Source organism: Saccopteryx bilineata, chromosome 1 (assembly GCF_036850765.1).
Source record: "Saccopteryx bilineata isolate mSacBil1 chromosome 1, mSacBil1_pri_phased_curated, whole genome shotgun sequence".
NCBI classification, from domain to species: domain Eukaryota; kingdom Metazoa; phylum Chordata; class Mammalia; order Chiroptera; family Emballonuridae; genus Saccopteryx; species Saccopteryx bilineata.
In genome coordinates, this window is record NC_089490.1 from 248,040,380 (window position 1) to 248,066,617 (window position 26,238).

The following is a 26,238-nucleotide window of genomic DNA, read 5'->3' on the forward strand; positions in this document are numbered from 1 at the left end:
ATATTACAAAATTTAGAAGAGGGATAAAATGCAACAATTCTCTATTTTTATTCAATTGGTACCAAAAATTAAATCACATTAAAAAAAAACTTTAACATTCTACTTATTCAGAGTCCAGATATTATAACTTAGTGTTTAAGGGTATAAACTTCTCTTAAAGCATTCATTCCATCTCAAGCACTTTGATAATTTCTCTATAGTAAGTTATGTTATTTTGCATAATCTTTATAACAACCTGTGTGCATTGTTGTCACATTTTAAAGGTGAAAAAATAGAGGCTCACATAATGCAGCTCATGAAGCTGATGCAGTTAGCGAGGGTCAAGGTCTGGAGGAAGTCCTGGTTCCTGTTTTTAAATCCATGCATTTTGAGATACACCACACCTTCCCAAACAGGGATTGATGGCCAAACACGGCACACTATGCGGCTCTGAAACAGACCTTAGACCTTGCTTTGTATTTATAGACCTAGGCTAATGGCCGGTAACTAGTGGAGTTGCAGTCATGAATGTTGTGTAGATGGGAAGTTTAACTGGAACTCTAAGATCATGTTTGGTCTATTGAGCTCCAGATGACCTGGGCATACTGGGGTTGGAAGTGGAGAAGATAGAGTATGGGTGAATCCAGAAGGAGACAGAGGGACCCAACTTGCTCATGCTTTCTGCAAAACCTGGGGAGAAGCTATACCTGGATTGCAATCTAGTGAACATCTGACAATAGAGCAGAATAAGGCTCCACACATGCAAAATGAGCATTTCAAGAAGGAAGTAATTTTTCAAGAAACACGACAATCTAGACTCTAGCTGTAGTGATGCTTCTTCAGTTAGAAAATTTAGGGTTGTGGAAATTATGAAATAGGCTAACATTATGCAGAGGATGTATGCAGAGAGGAGGAGCAATGGTGGAGAGGAAGACAGCTTGAAATACCGGGGTTGTTGACTTTAGGACCAGCATATTGAAGGTTTTAAAAGGCCTAAGAAACATTGAGATAACACTTTATGCCCATCAGAAAGGTAAGGTTTATACCTTTTGAAATAGTTCCAAAGCTCTTAGATGTTGTAGTCTCTTTTAAATGTTTTTTTTTTCCTGACATTTCTGTTTGGGAAGTTCCTATTCATCTATCTGCAAGCTCATTAATTCTTTCCTTGGCCATGACCAGTCTACTGATGAGCCCATCAAAGATGGTTTTTATTTTTCGAATGTTTTTATTTTCTAGTATTTCCATTTTTCTTTTCTTAGAGTTTCTATCTCTCTGCTCTCATTATCTATCCGTTCTTGCATGTTGTCAGTTTTTTTCAATAGAGAACACACGTAGCATAACAAAAATTTATTTAAAATTCACTGCATGATAATTACAAAATCTGGGTCATATTTAAGTTTGGTTCTGATACTTGTTTTTTCTCTGTGTTTTTTTTCTTTCCTTTTGGCATGCCTTGTAATTTTTGTTGAAAGATAAGCATGATGTGTTGGATAATAAGAACCAAGGTAAATAGGACTTAATGAGAGGTTGTATGTTGATTTGGCTAGGAGTTGTGCTATGTCTAGTTTGCGACAGCTTTAGTCTTCAGGTTTCTCCAGTGCGCTTATTTCATATCCTCTGCTGTCTTTGGGCTTCCCTGAGACTTTCTCCTTAGGTAGAATCTGCATCTTCCAGCTCTAAGCTGTAATCTAACATTATTATCTGGAGTCCTGTGGGACTGGTGGTCATGTGCGGAGGAAGAGAAGTGCTCTATGCCAGTGGTTTTCAACCTTTTCACACTTGGGGACTGGTGAAAATAGGAGAATTATTTTGGGAACCGCTAAGGCAGAAATCACCCTGAGCATAAGTGAACTGGACAAAGATCATTTGGTCTATAATTTTCATACAGCATTAGGGTAATTAACTCTTTTCCAGACCAGCACAACAATGGACTCATCTATAGACTGGTGGTTAAAAAAAATACTGCTCTATATTGTTATGATTAAAGCTCATATTTTTAGTAGGTCTGTGTCCTTGGACTGTGACCCTTACTTTGTAGAAAATACTCCATATGTTCTTCCAGCCTTAGAGGAGACAGGAAGGTATGAGGGAGGCGCTGTAGTACAAAACATTCCCTCCCAAAGGTGAGATGAAGCCCAGTCAAAGTCCTGTAAAGTATTCTCCCCCTGGAGAATAGGCCTTTGTTATGGAGAATGCATGGGCACATCTCACAGTGGTTACCCTTCCTCTCTTTCTATCAGAGTCACGGGGAATATTCTTGGTGCTTCATGGTGAGAACCTAGTGTTTTCCAGGAGGTAAATCTCGTAGATATGTGGATGCCTTCCTAAGACTAGTTTCTAGGAGTTTCTCATTCTCATGCTGATTCACCCTCAGTTTCCAGCAATTTTTCCAAAATAACCATCTAAGTGTTCCTACCAGTTTTTGGTTCTAGTGTCTTCTGCACCAGACTAGCAGGCAGTGAATGTGACTCTCCTCTGGCTTCTCCTGTCTTTCTAGATTGGGGGGGGGGCAGTTTCCTTATAACCTCAGTTCTCTCTTATGTTTAAGAAAAGTCATTGATTTCCAAGGTTTTCAACTTTGTTTTGGTAAGGATTAGGGTTTGTACAGCTCATTTTACACTGTACCATATAGTTGGCAACTTGAAAACTGTTTACAAGTGACAAATGAAATAACTCTTAAAACTCTTTTTGTACCTGCCCATTTTTACACTCAAAACACATGTAATAAGCATAAATTGGATAGCCCTACACTGTTCACTTAATCCCACTTTGGCCAGGGCTAAAATTTCCTTTGACATCATTGTTTTCCCTTGTAGAAGGCAAGTCTTTCATCGTCCATACAAAGGACATACAAGTGGTTGTTGGACAACAGTTATTCAGAGGTGAGCACCCTGTAAATTAGACGGCTTTTCCCTTCATTGAGCAGTTCTCCTACCTCCACCTCCACGCATTGAAGTGTTGTTGTTCTCTTCTTCCCAGTCTTTGCGACTCTCCATCACTTTCTCTTCTCTCTGGTTGGATTTCTCGAAGAACGGAACAGCTCAACCTGCACTTCTATATCTAGTTTCTTCAGTGTGCATAGTCCTTTGTTATATTTCCATGTAGGTGACACTTCTATCCTAAAGTTTGATGAGGAGAGGACCAAGGGAGAGAATTTGGTGAGTTGGGGGTGGGTGGGCAGGGCAATGTTGGATGCAGGCAAGAAGCAAGTTAGTGCTTGGAACTATCTTCTCCGTACTAGCTAAACATAAATATGAGAGGCACTGTGAGATATACAAAATGAATGAAATAAAGATATATACTTGGAGGGGTAGTTTATACAATATATCTCATAGTGCTATTCACTAATATTTTCATGCATAGAAGAGACGTTTATTGAGCATGTAATCTGTTCTAGGCACTGCACAACGAACACAGTGCCTGCATTCAAGGAGCTCAGTCTATGGAGGAAGTCAACAATCAGAGACATACTCCAACTAAAGCATAACAAATGCCAACATAGAGGAAAACATCAAGTATTGTGGAAGCCCCAGAAAGAAGAATATGCTGTTAATCCTCAGAGGAGGTGGCTGAAAAGTGCCAAGAGCCAGCAGAAGAAGGAACGGGAAGATTAGGGAAGTCAAATCAACCAAAACTTCATGTTGGTGTTTCACATGGTTTCAAAGTATTAAAACTGAAAGAACATAGGAAGTATTGTAATTTAGGTTAATGTGCTTTAAAAAGGCACAGCCTATCAAAGTATCATTAATTGGTGCATTTATGCAATAGTTTATATAACAAATGTGCCCGGGACTGTGCTAACCTTTGCAGACCCAAAGCGGCACAATACACGAAAGCCAGCCTTCCCCCTTCAGAGGGCACACACCACACCTCCACTTGACCGCCGACCCGAGGGGAGCTCTCCATACAGAGACAGGGTTTTTTTGTTTTTGTTTTTTGTATTTTTCCGAACCTGGAAACGGGGAGGCAGTCAGACAGACTCCCACATGCGCCCGACCGGGATCCACCCGGCATGCCCACCAGGGGGTGATGCTCTGCTCCTCTGGGGCGTCGCTCTGTTGTGACCAGAGCCATTCTAGCACCTGGGGCAGAGGCCACAGAGCCATCCTCAGCACCTGGGCAAACTTTGCTCCAGTGGAGCCTCGGCTGCGGGAGAGGAAGAGAGAGACAGAGAGGAAGGAGAGGGGGAGGGGTGGAGAAGCAGATGGGCGCTTCTCCTGTGTGCCCTGGCCGGGAATGGAACCCGGGACTCCTGCACGCCAGGCCAATGCTCTACCACTGAGCAAACTGGCCAGGGCAGAGACAGGGGTTTTTTAACGTATGAAAATTCCTGGTGAAAGGAATATTAACTTTCTTTAAGCAGCCACTATTTTTCCAGGCAACCTGCTGCCTGTGCCCTGTGTTTTGATGGGTGGGCGCCATTATTGCCATTTAACAAATTAGGACTTGTCGTGCTGCTGCCATGTCATCGAACCAGGACCCTCTGCGTCTGGTCTCTAATGCCAAAAGTCATATATATATATATATATATTTTTTTTTTCCTCTGTCTTGCTGCTTCTATTTAGTTATTTTAAAATACTGATTTTTTTTTTCTGATTATAAAAGCGAATGTATAGAAGAGTGTGAAGGTGGAAAGAGTAACCCCTCGTATCCTGCATTCTTGAGTTGCGCTGCCCAGTGTGGTAGCCACTAGCTACACGTAGCTATTGAGCATTGGAAATGTGGTCTGTTTGATATGGGAGGTGCTGTAAACATAAAACACACACCCAATTTCAAAGACTTGGTATGAAGAAAATGCATAAAATATCCCATTCATACTTTTTATATGGATTACATATTCAACTGATATTTTGAATATATTGGGTAAAATAGAGCATATTATTAAAATTAATTTTATATATTTTTTTACTTTTTTATGTGAATATTAGAAAGTTAACAATCACATATGTGGCACCCTGTTTCTATTGGACAGCATTGATCTGCAAGATGGATGCTTAGTCTTTTTCCTACACTTTTACATAAATGATAAATTGTGGTTGTTTTATTTTCATTTTATACTTACTACTTTATTTTTATTTTCTGTTTATGGAGCATCAAGAATATTTTCTAAGCTGTTGCATGTTTTCCTGAAAAGTGCCAAGAGCCAGCAGAAGAAGGAACGGGAAGATTAGGGAAGTCAAATCAACCAAAACTTCATGTTGGTGTTTCACATGGTTTCACATCTTTTAAACTACTAAATAGTATACTATCACATTGGGTATAGCTTGTTTATTTAACACATTTTTTATTTTGGGGCATCATGGTTATTTCCAATACTAACAACACAGGAAATAGTATTGTATATAACTCTATCTGCATCTCAGTTTACTGATTAGGAAAAATTTCTATAAATGGAATTACTGTAAAAATTTAAATTTAACGCTTTCAATAATCATTGTCAAGATCCCCTGCAGGAAACTGTGTTTAATGCCCCCAGATCCAGGGTTGGGTGCACCTTTCTCTCCTCTGTCTACGTTTTTGCTAAGGGATTTCATTTAGTTTCAGAGAAACAGAATTCTATTTGAAAAACAAAGGGTTAGTCTTTGGAAGTAAATTTTCATTTTCTGAGAACCTTGAGGCTTAATCATTCTGAATCACTATGTTGTTGCTTAAAATTATTCTTGGGCTCTATATTCTAAGAGAAAAATGACTTAACGATACACACTTTTCAGGAAAGCAACCAAATATAATGCCATGCTGAAGGGTTCTAATGGATGGTAGGTAAAAATATTTAAGATCACATTTTGCAGAAGTGTGCTGTTGGTTTCAAGCAACTGCCCTCTCTTTTTTTGTCATGTTAATTCAGCGGTTAAGTTTTTCTCTCTGTACTTCAGAGCAAGATTGTCATAAAAATTTTTTTCTGTTACATGCAAAATAAACAGATCTCCCCAGGAGATCACAGGCGGCTTGAGTGGTATTTACACCAGTGGGTTCATTGACTAGCAGAACATGCTGTTTGTGTCATATCAAATGTGGGCCGATCTGATAAATATGCCTAATAGTTCTGTGGTTTCAGTGACTCGGAGTTACTCGAGTTGACAGTTCTCATAGTCAGGACCAGAGGATCCATCACAGGTATGACTTGGCTCTCCCGGCCGCTTCTCCCTGTGACTGGTCACACAGCTCAGGAACCTCACCTGGTGGACACCACGTGCTCAGGGTGGCTTGGGCTGAATGCAATTGCTACAGCATGTGACCAGTGTGTTCTGGTTGGCTTTGATGTCTGTTTGACTGCCTGTAGCAGGATTCCTATTTATCTGGGATACTTGGATGAAAACTGTCCTTTTAAAGTTAGGCTATGGGAAAAGGGACAGTCTTTCCAAAACAAAGTCCTAGTGACAAAAGGCATTTTTTAAAAGAGTGTGGTCACTGGTTTGTGCATGTTTGTGACTCCAACTGATTTATAATAGACACAACTGGTCTGGAGTTTCCTAATGATTTTATGGTGATTAGATGAGATGAGCAAATATTTGCAAATACATTTTAGCCAAAATAAAAGTTTGCGACGGTCAACTTCAACAGGGAACTGAAAACCACATGTGAAGGAAATGTTTGTTTCTTTAAATCCCAGCCGCTGGTTGACTCTCTAGAGCACAGAGCAAGGCTGTAATACTCTTGCTTACCTAACTTGTGGTCCTTCATTGTCTTGTGACTTCTTTCTCTTAGGGATTAATTCTGTTCATCTGGCTGGGACTTTCTTCCCAAATGTGCTTCCGTTTCAAAAGTACACTGATAGCCAGAATCCGGGAGAGAAGATTGTGGTCACATCTCCTTAGCTATCCACAGAGGAGAAGCTAGTTGAGGCTCTGTGTAGGATAACATTGATGTTGATGTAGCAGAAAGCAACAGGGTGGTTGAGTCTAATTAGCAAGTAAGAAAATGTTCCATATGCTGGTAGGCTCTGTTGCTGATGTTGCAAGACTCTTAAAATGTCAGGGCCTCTTATTATCTCCTTTTGCTTATAGTTGTTCACTATTTCTCAATCTAATCTTATGACATAATACTTTTTTGATATGATCGTTCTGCAAATGCCAGGCCACAGGAGCCAGTAATATTGGTAAAATCCATAAACGCATTCTTTCTTGTATCCAATGCCCTAAAAAGATTTTCTTTGGTATATATGTGGTAGGGAGTGAGTGAAAATAGTAGATACTTTTTAACAAAGAAGGCCAGTAAATTTAAGCTAGCTGTGCTGATTTAAGTTTTAATAGAAACGGGAGAAGTGTGGTAGTTAAAAGCATTTTAAATTGTGGTACAATGAACAGATCTAAGTGTTTCTTTTATTTTTTTTTTAAAATTTAAGTATAGTTAGTACACAGTGTTATATAAAATGATATTAGTTTTAGGTGTGCAATATAGTAATTTTACATTTTTATATCTTACAATGTGATGGCCAAACTAATTATAGTAATCACCTGTCACCACGTACACTCCTGTCACAGTATTGTTGACTATTTTCCCCTTCACCTTTTCTACCCATCTCCCACTACGCCCCTCTGTAACCATCCTTGTGGTGTCTGTTTTGTTTTGTTTGTTTGTTTTATTTTTTTAGTTTCTACATATAAGTGAAACCATACAGCATTTCTCTCTCTTTGTCTGCCTTATTTCACTTAGCATAATACCTTCTGGGTCCATCTATGCTGTCACAAATGGTAAGATTTCATTCTTTTTTATTGCTGCATAATATTCCACTATACATACCTATATGTACATATACACACACATACATACATGCACATACACTGCATCTTCTTTACCCACTCATCTACCCATGAACACTTAGGTTGCTGCCTGTCTTGGCTATTATAAATAATGTTGCAGCAAACATGGTGGTGCATATGTCTTTTTGAATAAATTTATTAACAAAATTTAAAAAGAGCAAAACACACACACACATACACACAAAACACTAGAAAATAAGTACATGAAAAAGGACTAGAAAGAGAAACTTTCTGTTTTTATGGAAAAAGTACTCTAACAACAAGTACTTTTGATGTTGCTTTGCTTATTTCATTATATACTTTAAGATTTTCAGATGAAATATATATTTGTGGTACTGTCATAACAAGGATAATATAAAGATTTAAAAGTAGGAATAGAAATATTTTTCTGTCTAACAAATGTAAGCTAGGCAACTTTTTGATCTAATGACTGGATTCTGCTCTCTAGAAATCAATATTTTTCTTGGCTGTGTGTGTGTATGTGTGTGTGTGTGTATGTGTATGTGTGTGTGTGTGTGTATGTGTGTGTGTGTGTGTGTTCCATCTGAATAACTGGTCAATTAACCTGATACTTACTAACTGCCAAATACCCATTCATTCATACATTTATCCCCCCAAATACTTGCAAACGTCTGTTGTTTGAATACACTCTTAATTTCAGTGAGGAATGCAATGAAAAACAAATTATTTTGTTTTTAGTGGGATTCACCATCTCTCAGAAAAAGAAGACATCAGGGCACTTGGATAGCTCTGAGCTAAGGGTTAGATCGGCCGCACAGGTACTGAGTCGCCTGAACACGGAGGTGGGAGAAACCACTAAGAATTGGGTTAGGCAGAAAAGCAAGTTGAAAATAGAGGCTTGGTATGCATGAGCAGCTTTGCACAGCTTCCATAACATCTATGAATTCTTTGGCTCCGGAATTCCTCTGCTCCAATTCTTTTATTTTACTGGGAGTGACACTTGAGTCCTGGAGAATATAAGGAGCTTGGCTGAGGTGCAGGCAGGAGGCGGCTGAAGTGTGGCCTGAATCCAGTTTCTTTGTCATTGGTCCAGGGCGCTATGATTTAGGGCAATTTAAGCAAGCGATGGGCTAGTGGACCAGCACAGATCTTTGTTGTTCATCTCTCTTATGGGGTTAATATTTCTCTCAGAGTTTCAGGAATTTAAGTTTGAAGTTTAGATTTTGGATTTATTGTTCAAAACTGCATGAGGGTTTCCCAAGAAAAGGCACAGCCCTTTATGTGCCATTTTGCCGAACGGTGAAAGTGAGTTTCACAGAAGGTCACGTGAGCTTGCAGTGTAGCGTAAGAGACACGAAAAAGAAATTGTTTTGGGATTTGCTACCCCTACCCTTGTCCTTCACCTCTCATGGTCTTGATGCCTTCAGTTTATTCTGTCCGTAAAGAAATGTTTCGACAGCTTTCCGACATGCCTTGTGTTTTCTTGACAAAGCCTACCAGGAAAGCGCTGTTTGAAAAGTTCAGTGCTGCTTCTAATCTCAGGCTTTATCTTTGAAATTTTGCACACTGAGTTAAAATATTGCTACATTTGTGGCCTGGGATCGTCCCCGCTAATTCCATATGAAGCAAGAGTGCCAAAGAACTCTTAGAACTCCCCATGTGAATTTGCCTGGTGAGCAGTTCTGAACTTGGCGTTTTAATCTCTCCATCAGGATCAACGTGATCCTGTGTTAAAGCCAAGGTCAAGTGGGATAAGAGTTGAACTTTCTCCTCCGTCTTGCGTGGCTCGTTGGAACATGTAACCTTTCTAGCTTGGTTTCTGCTTTGGAGGAGATTCTAAAGTCCAAGCAGATGTTTTTTTCCCTCATTTGAAAACCCCTTTTCATTTTACTAGGCATGGTGTCAAAGGAGCAATTGGGGGAGATTAGGTAGGAGGTGGAAGGTCAGTGTTTTCTTTGCTAATATTGCAAAATAAGAGGTCTCTGAGTTTGTTTATTTCTATTTTCTGCCAATTGGGCCACTGCGAGCAAGTTGCTGATTCTGAAAACATAGACTTCCTTCATGGGTCAGCAATGGCGGTGGAGTCAAGGTAAGTGAGGAAAGGCCAGGGTGAGGCGTCTGATCCCTGCAGTTTGGAAGAAAATGAGACCCTTAAGAAATCGGCTTCCACCTTTTAAGGTTTTTTCCTCCAATGTAGTCAATCAGAATGATTTCCTTCTTCCACAAAATACTCTAATTTTTCGTGTGAGCAATAACCTATGGGTAAAACAATAGCTAAACTGCTGGTCTCCTTCTAATGTGATTCTATTATTAAATGAACCATTGTACATTTTATTTATTTACTTATTTATTTACTTATTTATTTATTATTGAGAGGCAGGGAGGCAGAGACAGACTACTGCATGTGCCCTGACTGGGATCCACCAGTCAAGCCCCCTACCAGGTGATGTTCTGCCTGTCTGGGCCACTGCTCTGTTGTTCAGCAACCGAGCTATTTTAGCACCTGAGGTAAGCCCATGGTGCCATCTTCAATGCCTGGGGCCAACTTTGCTTGAACTATTCCAGCCATGGCTATGGGAGGGGAAGAGAGAGAGAGAGAGATAAAGAGAGGGAGAGGGGAAGGGGTGGAGAAGCCGATGGTCACTTCTGTGTTCTGTGACTAGGAATTGACCCGGACTTCCACATGCCGGGCTGATGCCCTACCACTCAGCCAACCAGCCAGGGCTTCACACATTATCTTTAATTATAAGTGACATTTATGCTCAACTTTATATCTCCTGTCTTTCACATGGTTCACCAAAAAGCTCTTTAAAATAATTGTCCTGCTCTGGCCAGGTAGCTGTTGGATAGAGCATCATCTCAATACACAAGGTTAAAGATTCAATCTCTGATCAGAGCACATACAAAAATTAACCAATGAATGCATAAATAAGTGAAATGGCAAATTGATGTTTACCTCTCTCCTTTCCTCTCTAAAATCAATTAATAAAAATACAACACAATAAAATAAAGCACTGTATTTTTCGCTCCATAAGATGCATTCCCCCCCCTCCCAAAGTGGAGGGGAAAATGCCTGTGTGTCTTATGGAGCAAAAAATACAGTATTTTATTAAACATTTTAACACACTATTTGGTTCAGAATATTTTTTTTTCTTATTTTCCTTCTTAAAACCCTAGGTGTGTCTTATGGTTAGGTGCATCTTATGGAGCGAAAAGTACAGTAATGTAACTGTCCTATAACAACTTCCAGGGATTGGCCTTCTGCTTTAGAACAGCACATGAGACAACCCAGCAACTGACTGTGATGCTTGAAGGCAAAATATCATACATTCAATTCTGCCTTTTCCTGCCTGGAGGCAGTGGTCTGAAACCTCCGATTCATATATTCTGTAAAACCTATGGATAATGGTAAATAATTCCTTGTCTAATTTCATGGGCACACAACAAAGAAAGAAAGAAAGAAAAAAAAGGAGAAGGGGAGAGAAGGAGGGAGGGAGGGAAGAAAAAAGGAAGGGAAAAGAGTAAAGAACACAGAAAAAGATTCTAGAGGTTTATGGTTGAGAAAAGAGTTTTGCAATAAAATTGCAAATTGTTGTTGGGTACCATGGCCAGAATCACTGCCCCATTTGTAAAGAAAATAGTGTGCTTGAATTTTTCTTCAAATTATCTTGTTTTGGCATCTCTAGGAGCGCAAATGAACTTCCCATCCATTTGCTATTAACCAGGGAGCACTGCAGATGCCTCAACTCAATAAATGGGATCATGTAGATTAGAGAATTTAGACAGAAGATGAGTGTTCAACCCTCACTGCATAACCATATCATGTGGTGAGCATTTAAGAAATGCAATTGTCTAGGCCCCAATTCTTGGGCTTCTAATTGAGTTGGTCTGGTGTTGATGGGGGGAAGGAGGGTAACCCTGATTTGTTTTTAAAAGATCCCCAGATGATCCTAAGGGACCAAGGCTGAGAACCACGGCAGCTAGAGGATATAGAGGCTACTACTTGTGTTAGGTCATTTGGATTGGCAATGGTAGAGTCTCTTTCAAAGAATATGAAAACAGGCCCTGGCCAGTTGGCTCAGCGGTAGAACATCAAACTGGCGTGTGGAAGTCCCGGGTTCGATTCCCAGTCAGGGCACACAGGAGAAGCACCCATCTGCTTCTCCACCCTTCTCCCTCTCCTTCCTCTCTATCTCTCCATTCCCCTTCCACATCCAAGGCTCCATTGGAGCAAAGTTGGCCCGGGCACTGAGGATGGCTCCATAGCCTTCATTAGGTGTTAGAATGACTCCAGTTGCAGCAGAGCAACACCCCAGATGGGCAGAGCATCGCCCCCTGGTGGGCATGCTGGGTGGATCCCAGTTGGGTGCATGCAGAGGTCTGTCTGCCTGCTTCTCCCTTGCTTCTAACTTTGGGTGGGTGGGTGGGGGGGAGAATATGAAAACAGTTACTCCTATTTATCTATGTATTCGACTATATTGTTTATGAGTTGAAAAAATTTTTGATGAAATTAAAATTAAGTTTTGTTGTATCCTTGTGGAAAAAAAAATATGTAATGACACAGATGAATATTTCCATTGAAAGAGAGTTTGATTCTTGTGTCACAATTGCAAGGTATAATTAATTTACAGAAAATTTTTGTAAGTAGGAATGAATAAATGCCCTTCTTTGGGCCCAAGCTAATCTGAGTTGCTTCTCTCACTTGCAATCAAAATATCTGTGTTCAACTATTGGATAGACAAAATGCCTATTTTAGATATGGAGGAAAAGAGATCAGTGATTGGTGACAAATGAAGGCCTTTTAATAAAGGGTGGAACATGGACTTTGAGAGTTTGAATCGAATGAAGAGAGATGGAAGAAAATTCTGAGTGGAAACCATTAATTTTCTGAATCCCACGTGAATGATGGGACAAAATTTTTAATTAGTAATGCTTTATTTTGGCACAGCAGTAGGTACTAAAGTTATGGTGACTATTACTACATTATCATTACTTAGTTGGGACTTCCGAGTTTCCTGACACTGCATCTTTCCCTTGTTTGGGCATTCTACCTTTTTTAAGTGTTTTGGGTTGAATGCATAAGTATTTTCAGCTAGCACTTGGAGGTATGTTTTTCTAGCTGGACTATAGGCTCACTGAAGGCCATTTAGTATATTTTTATTTCTAAAAATATGTTGCCATGTATAGCATGGTGCTTCGCCCATGGTAAGCACTTAATAAACACTTCTCAACTGGCTTTTCAGAGGAAGAAGAGAATGAAATCCCACTTGATACAAGATGGAGAAGAAGCTCAGGAGATATTAGTTAAATATTGCCTTTATAAGACCAAAGAGAATTTAAAAAGAGAGCTATCTTGAAACCTCACTAAAGATCTAAGTGCTGAGAATTGGAAAAATCTAGAATGAGGTATTGAGCTGAACAGGATGCTGAAGGAGTGTAAAAAGTTCCCATAGTTTCTTATTTATGTAGCTAGTTTTAAATGCAAACTTTACAGCCTCTGGCTAACTCTGAGCTGTGGCAGTGTGGTCTGGTACCAAAGTATGGGCTCTGTACTCAGACACACTCAGGTTCAAATCCTACCTCTGCCATTAACCACCAAAATGATCTTGAACAGATTATTTAGTGTTTTTTAGATTCCTATTTATGTTTGAATGAAGGACACAATGACACTGACCTTGTAGGATTATCAAGGGGTATGGAGGAGATCATGTCCAGTAGATATAAAAGGTGTCTCACATTGTTAGCTGGTCATTACTATTGATTTCAGAAAAGCCATTCCATGAAGGACATACATGAGCAGCCTTTTTATGCATTTTCGTGGCATGCCAGGCCACTCTCCCTCCCTGGGCAACCATAAATCAGGAAAAGGCTACAAGGATCCGGTATCAAGCAGGGATTTCCCTTCAGCTCCTCCCGTTTGTGCACCAATAGCATGGTGTAGGGAAGAGAGTGTGGACATTAACATCTGATGCCCGAGGGTCAAATGCCAGCTCTGCCACTTACTGTCTTCCGTTCCATTATCTGCCAAATAATACGTTATGAATCTCTGTTGATCCACCTCTCAAGGTTGCTACAGGCAATAAGGATGGAGAAAGTAATTCTGCGATCATAAAGCGCTGACCAAATGTAGTTATGAAAAAAGAGAGAACATTCCTAGTCTTCTTACCAAGAAAACAGAGAGGGTGAGGGCCTGACCATTTCAGTGTAGCCCAGCGATGGGAAGCGCTCCGCTGAAGACGCGCCAGCGTAGGTGCCATTCAGCTTCCTCCGTCCCTGTCAGGGAATGAGCCCTGGGAACAGACATAAGGCTCAAAAGTGTCTTTGGCTGCACAGAACTGGGGATTACAAAAAAGTCTAAAAGGAATAATCTTATAAATGACATCAAAATCCTCACTTGCACAGTGACCCAGCAAATGATTCCTGTGTTTGAAGGTAATTACCTAACTCCGGGCTGACATGTTTATAAAGTAAGCCTGAAGCATTTAGTGGCCGTTTGTTTTTGTTTAGGTTTGTTTTTCCGTTGTGTTGCCCTGGGTCTAAAGAAAGCCTGCACATAATCGGAATGGCATGGAGCTATTTTAAAAAACATGGCCAGAGGAGGAGCTAGAGCCCAAGAGCTGCCACCGCAGAAATAAACAGTATCTACTTTTATGACTTGACTTTAATAACAATGGGACCCACAGCAAACCTCCCACCGCCACAGGCAGGGGCAGCACGGCCCTTTGTTCCCTGTTCCACATTCACCCACCCACCGAAGGTGCCTATTGCCACATCGACTTCCAACGCCCGGAACGTTTACTTTTCTCCCAGTGTGCAGGTTTGGATACACTTTCCTTCTGGAAATATATCAAAGTCAGTCTCTAGCCTGCGGTCTCGAGTGCAGAAGAGTTTAGTCATAGCTTGGTCCAACTTCTGAACAACGATATTAAGCTTATGATTTCTGAAATGTTTACATTCGCCCCAGCCATGCTGTTTACTGCGATTGTTGACACTAACACTGTTCAGTCCAGACGAGAGAACAAGATCAGCAACTGAGATTGTTTTTTGGTGCAAGCTTGCAGATGTCCTCAAACTAATGAAAGCCAGAGTATATTTCTTTCTCTGATCACGTGACCAGAAAGCCAAGGTTGTTGGGGACATTCAGGAAGGCTTTATTTTGCAAGGTTAACAAGTTATTGGGGGGGGGGGGGATAATGTAAAACCACATTAGACACTGCCCAAGAAGATTCAGAGGTTGCTTGCTTTTGTGGGTATATTTCAGGGCCCCTCAAAGCCTCACATCTGAAAAAGAGTTGTAGTAGCATCTCTTTTGCTATTACTTTTTTCTATTTTTGCTATTACTTTTTAAACCGCAAGGGTGTGTATTGTTTTCGGTATGTAAAAGAAGCATCGATTTCAAGTAGTTTTCAATCAGCTAAAAAGCTGCTTTATTTCCTCAGTTTTGGCTTTGTAGACATGGTTTTGGAGCATGCACTGGCTGGTCTCGAAATATGCAAAGAAAGAAACTTGGTTCATTTTATCTTCTGTATTCATTTGTTAAATATTATATTAATGGACAAGTTGGGTCAATGAAAGAGACAGAGAAGGAGGCAAGTTAAGAGAAGGGTGATTTTAATGAACTCTTTGTAAAGCTGCTGAAGTCTGCCCTTTAAGTCAGAAATGTTTTCCCGTTAGAACTAGGCAGACTCTGAAAAACCCTTGAACTTTTCTTTGAATTTAGATTTTTTTCTTTAAAAAAGAAGCAATTTCTTTGTCAAGAAAGGAATAATGTTTTTACAAGGATTTTCTATATTGCCCTTGAGATATATATATAGTTTTAGATTTTTATTTGAAAAATCTTTGAAGCTATCAGTGGGTTGCATGAACCCTATTTCATGGTAGAAAACAATAATACAATGGGAACTCCATGCATACAACAGGAACAATTTTGACTTGCGCACCATGGAAGCTGTATGCTTTGCAACAGGATGTTAATGTAACAAAGGAATTTGGATAGCAGCTTGAGGAGGTTTGCTATATAGTATCTGAAAGACAACTATCTCAGGATTCTGTTCTAATCTGCTAAACTTGGACCTTTGTACATTGAATTCTGAGAAAAGCCTTTTTGATTGTTTTGCCATCATATTATTAAAGAATTTGCATAGATAGTCTTTTGTTTAGAATCTTATTTGATATATCTAGCTACTAAGTGTCTAGGCTTTTGTGTGTGTGTGTGTGTGTACCCAAGTTAATTGTCTTGATAAGAGAAACTTTATGAGTAATGGTGATAGCTAACATTTTTAAGTGCGTGTTACACCACAGGAAAAGTGCTAGGTACTTCACATGTGGCAAAGACAGGCTGATATTCTCCCACCCCGTTTCTTCTTCTTGGCAACTCCACTAGTACATTTCCATCCTCCTTTGTAATTAGGCGTGGACAAGTGCGTTAGTTCTTGCCAATGGAATGTGAACAACAGTGATGCGTACCGCTTCTAGCCTAGCCCATAAATCCTCCTACGTGTGAAGCTTGTGCTCTTTCCTTCTCTGCTGGCTTGATGCAGACAAGCCAATGATCTCAGAAGTGATGTGTTGAAAAGGGTGGATCTACAAGATGCAAAGATCGTTGGGTCCAATAGCCCTTTTTGCAGTAGAGTCCCCTGATCCTCAGGACTACCCATTTAGGATTGTATGTGGGTAGGAAGTAAGTTTTTGTCATGTGGGAGTCATATACTTGAGCATTAATTTGTAGTAACAGCTAGCAATACTTTAATACACATATATAATTTAATCCTTGCTTTTTGAGATAAGAATAATAATATCCACTTTATGGATGAGGAAACTGGCTCATAGAAATAAAAAAAATGTCTTAGGAGAACATAGTTTCTATATTATAGGGCTGAGACTTGATCCAAGTTCTGTTTGTAGATGCCTTTTTTTCTTGTTATTATTATTAGTAAGAGGTAAGACATATCTGTTAGTTCCAAATCTTATGGTTTGCACTACACAGTTAAACCTTTTGGAATTGGACAAAAGGTTGTTTGTACACTCCACCCCCCCAAAAAATTTCTGTATTCACCAAAATTTATCTTTAGTTTGTAGGTAGATAGTGGGAAAGTTTTTTTTCAAAGCAAATTGAGATCATTTATGTTATGTAACATTAATATTTTTAGATTAAAAAAGAGTTAAAAAGAAATCGTATCACTAGGTTGTCACTATATGAAGGTTCATAATCATCAAATAATACAAGACTAAAATGTGTACTTTTTACAAATCACAATATTTTAGTTTAAATTGATTATTTAAAACATATTAACAGCAACCACTTTTGTTTACTACTTAATATTTTACTCAAGTTATTTTCACGGAACTATTTTATGGTTTTAATCATAGGAAATTTTTATGGTCATTTTATATCTGATGAGGTCTATGTTTTTATATCCTTGAGTCTCATTGTCATTCAAGAGACTGTGGGCTTTCCACATCTATCAGAGGATAGCACTCTAACTGCATCATGATGTTTGGATCATTGGAAAAGATGTTTTGAACTATTAACATAATATATGCACAATCAAGTTAATAAGCTCAGTAAATTCATCACAGGATAATATGGCTTTAAATGTAGAGAGTTTGCGTGATTACTTATTTATATATTTATTAAAGAAGACAGACAAAACCACCATATGAAGTATTAGAAATTAAGCAAGAGTACATGCCCAAAGAGCAAAAGCCTACTGGTCTAGTGTGAAAATTTGAACATCAATTATATTAAAAAAAAAAAAAAAAGGCGAGCATTCTCAAGGTCCAAAACAAGTAGGAAAGGACATGAAGAAATTGAAGAAGCTCACAATTGTACAACAAAATACTTGAAATACCAGAGGAAATACAGTTTTTGCTATTGTTTTATGAAAAAACATATTTATTCATGGTTAATAGCTAAGTATAACATTCCATGCTAAGGACCATGGTCCTTCATTTTTTTGTTGAAACATTGGAATGGTTTTCATAATAAAAAATGAAAAGGAAAACTGCTTCTCAGTAACAGAATGATGAGTTCATTTCATTGCAGAGAGTTTGGCAGTTTTCTCTTTATCTCTCTGAAGGCTCCCTGCTAATTTTTAGCATTACTGTTACTCTTGACCTCATCACTCTAGGAGCAGAATCTACTTTATGGGCCAAACTTCCTAGAGGAACACCAGGTCCTGCTCTTTTGCATGTAAAGTTCCATTTAGTCCTGGCAATGCGGGGCTTTCTGGTTCAAAGAGAAGAGTCTTATAAGACTTCTTGGACACCAAATAACTCTTACAAAACAACATTTTGATGAATTAAGTGTAAATGAATCAGAAACATATGGATTAAATTTCCTTTGAAATATGCATGCCTTTTCCGAATTAAGGGGGAAAACATTTGGCAAAATGTATTTTTGCTGAACCCAAAACACTAGAATAAAGCTCAAGGTTTTCCTGGACCCCCAAGTTATGCTGGAGTCTAATTTCTTTTCAAAATAATTTATGTTTAGGCTTAATACTGCTTTTTTTTTTTTATTTGCAAGTACTCTGACCTCTACTTACTTCCCTGGATTTGTGCTTTCTTTTGTTCTTGATAAAACCCCTGGCACCCAGAAGTATGCATCCAACTTGATGTTCATATGTCCTTTGAGTTTGGAAAAAAGTGCATCCTGCTTCCCTGTCAATAATTGTGCAATCTGAAATTTACATTTTATTGAAACTTAAAAGTACTATGTAAATTGTCTAGAATTTCCCCCCGTGCTGTAGTCACTTGGACAAAGCATGAATCTCAAGGACTTTTGATGATGCACAAAAACGAGATAGAAGGTCTAAAATTTGCAGAGCTGAAAAAAATAAAATAAAATAAAATTTGCAGAGCTGAATACAGTGGAACCAAGGGAAGAAGCTTGTCCTTTGTGAGAGGTAGTTCCCTCATTCTCCACGCCTTTCCCATGTTCCTCGCCATGCCATTGTGATTGAGGAGGAAGTGGGCATGGTGGGCTTTTACTAAGTCTCAGTACCCTTTTTCTAGCTTTGACTTAATTTACCTCATTGGGTGAGCTGGCGCTGAGAGGGCCCAGAAGAATACATGCTTTCAGATTTGACTCTGCTGTGTGCATCAGCAGTTAAGATGACCTTGTTCTTTCACCCAAGAATTCTAGACAAGGGAAGCAAGACTTCTGAGCTCTCCGGTCTGCCCTAGACTCTCGTTCTTTTTTTTTCATGGTAACAGAATGGGCATAGAAATGAGCTGCTATCCAGTAACAGTGGGTGGGACTACTGGAAAGGGAAATCTAGTAGGGAAAGTAGAATCAATTATCAACGAGCTTTTCTGTTCCTCCCAAAGTGTTCTGTCCACTAGACTTGTGTGGGCCTAAAGTTAATAAAGGTCTTCTCACATTAAAAAAAAAAGCAGCAAATACTTTTTGGTAAAAAAAAAAAAAGTAGAAATGTTAGTGATTTTGAAAAACACCAGAGTCAAAAGTGTGGATAGCTAGAAACAACTCGAGCAAGTGCTCCATGCCTGTGTTTCAACTCTGTGCCTTTTGAGCAGGGAGAGGAGTAGTTAATCTTGTTGAGATGAGGTAAGAGATGTCCTCACGCATGGTTCATGTCATAGACTTTACTAGCTGGCATCTGAATTGTAAATATTGTAGAAAAAGAAGAACAAAAATAAAAACAAACAATGAGGAAGAAGGAGGAAGATGATAAGTTATACCTACACAGTTCATGGCAAGGAAAAGCAGTGCGGCATAGCTCAGGACAGGGGAATGTGCAGGGCAGTCATGAAAAACAATAGCAAAAACAAATTGGGATGGATGACTCATCAGGGAAAGGAAAGTCATCGTGAGATGCACCATCTCAGTTGCTCAGGTTATAAAGATGGATAGGACTTTTTTCTAGTCATTGGGGGGCTGATGACCTGCTTCAGGAAAAGAAATTAAAATTAAAATTCAAAAAGGCTAAATAGACTACATGTATCATGCATACAGAAAATGGGACCTCAGAGCGTAGATTCAGAATGTTTGGCTGTCAGGGAGTAAGATGAAAGATCTATGGTGAAATAGAGTTTCGATTGATCAGATAGGACCCAGCTGTTGAAGAACCTTCTTTGACTGAGAGATGTAACTTGAGCCAAATAGGAATAAAAAAAAGAAGGTTAGCCTGATAGGTATTTGTTCATCATTTGAATGACTCAGATGTAAATTCAGTTCAAAGTATGAAAATGTGTATGATAATTATCTGTTCTGTTTTTGAAAATTCCTGATGCAAATACTTTTAAAAATTAGGAAAATTTTGATCTCAACATTTTACCCAATATTTTTAAGGATGCAATAAATATTCTAAACTTTGTAAGTTTCTGATTCATTTTCATGTGATGCTTTTGTGTTATAGATTTATAATTTCAAAATAAGTTTTAAAACATTGTTTCTTTTTCTCTTAAGGGCCGTATCTGGAATTTGGTGAGTGGCCACTTGGCGTTTCCCAAAGTGTGTCCATAGAACATTACTTCTGTGGGATGTTATGGGTGTTAGCAGAAAAAGGGACTCGTGGTCAAATTATTTTAAGAAGATCTGGAATAAACAAAGTTGAACAGATTTCTTTTTTTGGAAGCGTTCTCAACAACTTTAATATGTTAATTTACCTTGTAATTTTAAAAATAAGATGCAAGATGCGGGTTTCTAGACTTTTTAAAAATGAAAACTTACGTTTTAAGAGCATTTTTCAGTTCACAGAAAAATTTCGGGAAGGTACAGAGATTTTTCCATCTACTCCCTGCCCTGCCCCAGCATGCACAGCCTCCCCCATTATCAATGTCTCCCCACCTAGGGTGCTACATGTGTTATAATCGATGAACCTGAATTAAATGTTATAATCACCTGAAGTCCATAGTTTATTTTTGGTTCAGTCACAGGGATAGTCAAACTTTTTATAAAAAACGCCCACTTTTGCAGTGCTGATCAATCTGGTCCCTACCGCCCACTGGTGGGCATTCCAGCTTTCATGGTGGGCCAATCGCAGAGCCATTTGGTTGCTCTGATACCACCCACCATGAAAGCTAAAACGCCCACTAGTGGGCAGTAGGGACTAGGTTGACCAGCACTGAAAAAGTGGACGGTTTTTATAAAAAGTCTGACTACCCGTATGGGTTTAGACAAATATATATATAATGATATGTACCCGTTATGTTATCATACAGAGTATTTTCATTGCCCCCCCAAATCTCAATCTCCTATCCTCCGCTTATTCATCCTTCTCCCACACTCCCTGGCAACCACTGACCTTTTTACTGTCTCCATGGTTGGCCTTTTTCAGAATGTCATATAGTTGGAGTCATACGCTCTGACAATCTCTGTCTTTCAACTGGTACATTTAGACCGTTTATGTATTAGGTGACTATTGATATAGTTGAATTAATATTTACCATATTTGTTACTGTTTTCTACTTGTTACCTTTGTTTTAGTCGTCTACTCTTTTTCTGCCTTTTGTGGTTTTAATTGAGCATTTTATAATTTCATTTTCTTTTTTTTTTACATATCAATTATACTTCTTTTTAACTCTTTTAAGTGGTTGCTCTAGAGTTGCAATATACATTTACAGTTAATCTTAGTTCACTTTTGAATAACACTATACCACTTTATAAGTAATAAGAGTGTCTTGTAATAAAAAAAAACCTCATTCCTCCCTCCTATCTCTGAATCATTGCAGTCATTCATTTCATTTATATATAAACATACATACAGGGTGTTACAAAAGTAAGCTTACAGTTGTGAGTACATAAAACACAGTTTATGTGTTTACTGAGTTTATTCTTGTATTATTATTTATTATTGTATTATTTTCTATATAAATATCTGTAAGCCTACTTTTGCCTCAGCCTGTATATAAGGACACATAAGATAGATACATCAGCATGCATAATCAAATACATTGTTAGTTTTATTACTTTGAACAAACTGTTATCTGTTATGTAATTAGAATAAGAAAAAGAAAAGTTTTTATTTTATTTTTCCTTATTCCTTCTTTGATAATTTTTCATTGATCAAAGTTTCTGACATATTATTTTTTCTTCTTACTCTAAAAAAATTCTTTTAATATTTTTTTACAAAGCAGATCTGCTAGTTATAAATTTCCTCAGTTTTTGGCTGAGAAAGTTTTTTTTTGTCCTTTACTTTTGAAGGATAATTTTGCAGGGTATAGAATTCTAGGTTAGTGACTTTTTTCTGTGAACATTTTAAATATCTCACTTCATTCTCTTCTTTGCATGGTCTAAGAAGGAGAAGTCAGATGTAGCTCTTATCTTTGTTCTTCTATTAGTAAACTGTTCTTTTTTCTTTTTGACTTCTTTCAGGATTTTTTTAACCTTTGATTTTCTGTAGTTTAAAAATGATATATGCCTATGTGTAGGCTTTTAAAATATATTTATTATATTTATTATTATTGGCATTTTTCTTCTGTTATATTGCCTGAGCTTCCTGGATCTGTGGTTTGATGTATGACATTAATTTGGGGAAATTCTCAGTCATTGTTATCTCAAACATTTATTCAATTTCTTTTTCTTCTCCTCTAGGTATTTCCATTACATGTATGTTACATCTTTTGTAGTTTTCCCACAGTCTTTGAATATTGTTTTTTGCCCCTTTGGTTTTTGTTTTCTCTGCTTTTTGGTCTTTGTTTTCTCTGCTCAACGGATATGCTGAAATGAACTGATCTGCTGGACCAGTTAAACATATAGTTATATGTTCTCTAGTTCAGAGAGTCTTTCATCAGCTGTGCCTGGTCTGCTAGGGAACCCATCAAAGGCATTCTTAACTTCTGTTGCAGTGTTCTTTTAACACTAGCATTTCGTTTTGGCTCTTAGGATTTCCATCTCTCTGCTTGCATTGCCAATCTGTCCTTTCACGCTGTCTACTTTATCCAGTAGAGCCCTTACTATATTAGTCATAGTTGGTTTAAATCCCAAATCCTGTAATTTTAACATCCCTGCAATGCCTGGTTCTGATGCTTTCTCTCTCTCTCTTCAAATTGTGTTTTTCCTTAATAGCCAGATGTGATATACCAGGTGAAAGAAACTGCTATAAATTGATTGGCCTTTAGTAATTTGGTAGTGAAGTGTAGGGGAGGGAAAGCTTTCTCTAGTTCTCTGATTAGGTCTCAGACTTGTAATAATCCTGTGCCTTTCGACTGTGAACTTCACAAGTGATTCTTAATTTTTTTTTTTCCTCCTTAGGTGAGACAAAATGGTAGAGTGAGTTGGAGTTGAGCATTTCCTTCTCCCATGTGTAAGGCTTGAGGAAACTGAAATTGGGTATTTCCCTTCTTTGGGTCAGTTAGGCTCTGATAATACCAGTTAAATATCTTCACCTATGGGCAGGCTTTATTAAGAAGATCAGAGTGCTCTGATGTATTTGAGAATAGTTTCTTCTCCTTCCCTTGCCAGAAGCACAAGAGATTTTTTTCCTGAGATTTTCTGTGGGGACCAGGTCGAGCTCCTGGAGGTAACTCTCACAATATTGTGGACGACCCCCTATGACTGGGTCTCCATGGTGTTTTGAAATGTCAGAGTTGCCCGCAATGAGCCTCCAAGAATCTGTCAATTACAGATCAGGTTTTCTTTCCCCACACTGGTTCCCATGGAGGTTTCCACTTGTGAATCTCTGCGTGGTAAGTTGTGAGTTCCCGTGTTTCCTGTTTGTCTGTCCAGTGTTGGGAACATTGGTTTGCTCTGTGTCTTCTTTCTTGTGGATCCAAGAAAAGTTGTTTTTTTCCATTCTGTTCAACCTTTTACTTTGTTGTTAAGATAGAGGAGCAACTTCCAAGCTATTTACATGCAGAATGGAAACATTTGTAGCACTTTTAAAAACATAGGAGCTTGTTATTTAAAAAGTAAAAAAAAATAGGAAGCAGATACTGAAATAAAATTAGGAGTGCAAAAGATTTATGGGTAGCACCTGTTAAAGGAAGGGGCAGAAATGGGGATTGGGCAACAGGGGTTCTCAGAATGTGCAGCAGAGCTGACAAAGTGTCCACCAGCCCCATGGCAACTGGAGAGCAAGGATTGCCCATTAGTGGAGTCCTCCTTTGGTCAGGCATGGCTGGACCCCTTTATCCAAGTCTTGCTTACTCATTGGCTGGTGCCACCCCGAGAGGATTGTGATATTTTTCTGGAAGTTTTATTACTTTAAATTTAAATTTTTGCATCTAGTCTTTGATTCATTTTGAGTTAGCCTTTGTTTATCATGTGAGGTGAGGTAAGGTTGAGAATATCTTTCATGTGTATGGTGAATTGTTCCAACATCATTTGTTGAAAAATTCTTATTTATATATGGCTCTGTGAACTTGCCATTTGTTATAGTGATTGTGACCCTGGCTTCTGGTGGTATTCTCCCCTAGCCTCAATTGTATCAGAGCCCCATCATCTCCATTGCTGTCTATGAGCCAAATTCTGTCATGGCGTCTCCTATCAGCTCTGATCTGCAGAGAAGAGCTCCTATGAACTTCTTGATAATGATGCCCCTCTCATCAGCATATTTTGGATGGCTTTGGTGAACAGCATGCCCTCTGGGCCTTACCACAGTGTGGATTCCTCAGGGGGGTTGTCAGAGCTCACAAAGTATCCCCGTGCCAGTGCGCCTGGTTCCCTAACCCTTTCGCTCCTTTCCTATAGTCTTTCTGCAGTTCAGGCATTTCAGCCTTGCTCAGCGGGAGTCGTCAGTTTCTCCAGCTTCTAACAGAAGCCGCCCTAGCTGCTAATTTATACCATCTCCTTGGGCCCTTTCCAGAACACTAAACCTATATTCTGAGACAGTGTCCCTACGTCAATTGACACTCAATAAATTCAGGTCCATGGTAGGCCTTGGTCAATTCAGTCCATACCTATTATCTCCAGCCCTGCTACTATATGCTGGTTGATTCTTGCTTTTTTTTTTTTTTTTAACGCAGTCCCCTTTCCTCTCTTATCAGGCCCAGCTCACACTGGCTGCACCATTACTACAACTTGATCCTATCTATTATTGGTGCCCTGGCATAAGAGGAGGTGAAGGCAGATCCTGAGTGGTGAGTCCTGTTGCTTGGTGGGACAGGGGCTTCTGCAGGTTCTGCCCACCTGGGATGGGCCAGTATTGCCTGCCAGGCAGTAAGTTATCCAGTCCCAACACTTCATTGTTCTGCCTGCTTTCTTGGACCACTGTCTATACTATGTTACCTGGATTCTAGGTTCATTAGGGATGAACACTTTTGAAAGGAAAAGGGAGGAAACGGGACAGGGCAGTGGGAAACAGGACAGGGCAGTGGGAAATAGGATTGCCGTGCAGATTTAACAAAGTCTCTGAGGCCTAATGAGAAACTTGAAGCAAAATGTACTGGTGTTTAGAAGAGGCTCATATTATGTATTCAGTGGCTGGACCTTTACTATGTTCTTGCTTAGTCATTGGCTGATGCCACCTTGAGAAGGTCATGAGCTGAGTGCAAAAGCTGAGGCAGATGTGAAGGAGGTGACATGCCCAGGCTGGCAGAGAACTGCACTCTTTGGCACTGGGTAAACTTCTTTCTTGAAGGAGAGTCTGAGTGTTACAATATTGTATGGGATACACTTTCATCCTGGATTCAAGAGAGTCTAGTTCCACTAATTCTGCTAATTATAATGACAGTAAAAACAATTTAGTAATGGGAAAATATAATTATTTATGACTATTAGTAAAGCCATGCAAGTTTAGGTTCAGCTTGATTCGTTATACATACACTAAACATCTATTTCCTATCCAGATGTTATTATATCTGAAATAAAACTGTCTGACTTTCTTCCCCAACATTGGAACTTAATGAGTCAAGAATCCTAGCGTTATTCACAACTTTTGAAGGTTCCCCAAGGCAGTTATTTTTTCTAACAATGGTGTTTCTTTACTCAGTTTTCTTTCTTCCTCTTTAAATACCAAGGAGTGATTCTCTCCATTTTATACAGTACTTTCTTTTTTTCCCTCTTATCTCTGGCTTTGCAGAGAGAAATGACAATTGCTTGCTAATGGTTGTAGGCTTTTGGTCATATTCCACGGTATCTCACCAGGGACTCTCTGGAGGGGAGTGTAGGAAGATGGGAATTCCCTCGCAATCCAACAAGTGACCATCATTCTTTCGGCAGACATTCCTGACCATTAGTCTTGTAGCTCCTCACCCCCTACCTCTAATAAAGAACTTATTTAATGCTAATTCATATGCATTGTACAATTTATTTAATAGAACATTAAGTTTTGTAGCTTTATTTTTTTATATAACATAGTTACTTTTAAAGCAGTATGACCTCTTTCTGGAAGAAAACATATTTAAAAGAAATTTAATTAGCACTGTGATTTTTGAATTTTTTTTATTAAAAATTATGATCTCTGAACCTTTGAATTAATCACATCCTTGTGACCAGAAAAGGGCCCCACAAGGAAATAGGGAACAATTCTGAATTTGGGCAGTGGTTAGAAAGAAGAATGGAAATAAATACGAATTATAACATTTTGTTTTTCTCCTTGCACATGGATGTTTTCCAGGACAATAAAAATAATGA

The 26,238-nt window shown here is 38.8% G+C and overlaps 1 long non-coding RNA gene across 1 annotated transcript in view; it reads left to right on the top strand.

Moving 5' to 3' along the window:
- The window catches only part of LOC136320357 (uncharacterized), a 417,937-nt gene that overhangs the window by 85,852 nt on the left and 305,847 nt on the right, over positions 1 to 26,238 (top strand). The window contains exon 2 of the long non-coding RNA XR_010728318.1: positions 24,651 to 24,743. This is a non-coding gene — a long non-coding RNA (uncharacterized lncRNA). The remainder of the gene's footprint in view (positions 1 to 24,650; positions 24,744 to 26,238) is intronic.